The 1,585-nt window shown below is 57.5% G+C and overlaps 1 protein-coding gene across 2 annotated transcripts in view; it reads left to right on the plus strand.

Moving 5' to 3' along the window:
* The window catches only part of CAPN11 (calpain 11), a 14,215-nt gene continuing 12,630 nt past the window's right edge, over window positions 1–1,585 (plus strand). Inside the window, exon 1 of one of the 2 annotated variants that reach the window (XM_008640064.2) lies at window positions 1–11. The gene's annotated coding sequence lies outside the window, so the exon portion shown is untranslated. Of the gene's footprint in view, window positions 12–959; window positions 1,040–1,585 lie in introns of those variants that run through there. The other variant, XM_017740438.1, reaches the window with a different exon arrangement.

Genomic DNA, 1,585 nt, shown 5'->3' on the forward strand with positions numbered 1-1,585 from the left:
CAGCAGCTTCCGTAAGTCCATCCCCCCCATCCTCACCCTTATCCGACCCCCAGCATGGGGTTAAGCACCGGGGGGGAGCCCGCCGCCGGGCGGGCAGGGCTGCAGGTCCGTTCCGTCTCCCCCTCCCCGGCTGCTTCCTCTGTTCTCTAAGCTTATCCAGGCTTGCCTATCCCTCCCATCCCCTTTCTGTTAGCAGGGATTTTTGCATTAGGTAACGCATCCGCAGAGACCCAGAGGCTTCTCAGTCGGGGCGGCGAGTAAGCTGTATAGCTCAGCCTCCCGGGATGCGCTGCCGACCCCAAAGCCAAGCCCGTATCCCGTCAAAGGGACGGGGTAACATAAAGAGGAGCCTGCGGGAAACGAGGGTTTTTGTCATCCGGAAGGCTGGAAAGGGCCTGAGAACTGCTTGAGCACTGTGGGATGCCATGGGCGGCTGTGGCGTCCTGCCCCGAGCTGAGTATGCGGCAGGATACAGTGTGTCAGGGCTGATTTTGGGGAAGGGAACTCCCTACTTCCGTTGATCTTCAAGCACAGCTGGCAAACCTGAGGTCTGCAAAGATTTTTGGCTGGACTTCAACAATGATGCTGCCGTAGGGTTTTGCAGTATGCGCAAAAGGGCACAAGGTGTCAGGGACCCTGCAGGAACCAGTGTGACTTTTTGCTCCCACCTGGGAGGGATCAGAGGTGCCTCGAGTACTGGAAAGCATCATATTGCAGTTGGGTGTCACTCGTGGTGGAAAAGTGCCCTGGGGGCTTGGCTTGTCTCATCACACCCCTTCCTCCTCCGTGGAGGACCTGCAGTGTCTGTCAGCATCAACCTGGGGAGGTGTCAGCAGCTGACCCCATTGCTTTAAAGACCCATGTGGTTCCTCTCCCATTCTGGGGTCTGAAATGCTTTTCTTTGCTCTGCGCTTGCGTGACCTCCGTCTGCCACTGAGCACAGCCTTCCTGAGTATTTTGAGCCACAGAGCTAAGAATAACTCATACGGTGCCTGTGTCTGCACACAGCTCCCCATGTCCGCAGCCATGGCCGGTGCCGGTAGGTAGGGTGGGAAAGGGTGCAGGGAACCTGTCAGGGGCTACAGGCAGGGGAAGTTTCATGGCCATTGTCAGGCAGTGCTGGGGAGTTTGGGAAGTGGGAGGTGGAGGCAGTGTGGGCAGCTGTACTTGGGATTCCTCCTCCCTCAGGTCCCCCTATGTTCTGGGCAGTGTCTGGGACTGGAGGAGCCATCCTGCCAGCTCTGCAGGCACCGAGTGCTTTGCCACTGGGAGAGACTGCCAGGGCTGCAGGAGTTGTTGGAGGACCTCCATAGATTTGGGACCACCACAGAGGAGAGAAGGGCTGGCGCTGCCCTGGAGAAGGATAGTGGGTTTAGAGCATCCCAGAGCAGGCAGAGTAATGGGGAAGAGTAGATTTTTCTTCTGAAAAGCTTCTGGCTAGGACAGCCACATGGGTTAGCAGCCAAGTTTATGCCCTCTGCATCTGCCAAGAGCTTGCACATGTCTCACTGTTGCCTGCCTTCCCTCTGGCTATCACAGCACTTCAGGACAAGGAAAGCAGCCTCTCTGGAGCCAGGCTGCACCA

Source organism: Corvus brachyrhynchos, unplaced genomic scaffold, assembly GCF_000691975.1.
Source record: "Corvus brachyrhynchos isolate BGI_N302 unplaced genomic scaffold, ASM69197v1 scaffold31, whole genome shotgun sequence".
NCBI lineage: Eukaryota > Metazoa > Chordata > Aves > Passeriformes > Corvidae > Corvus > Corvus brachyrhynchos.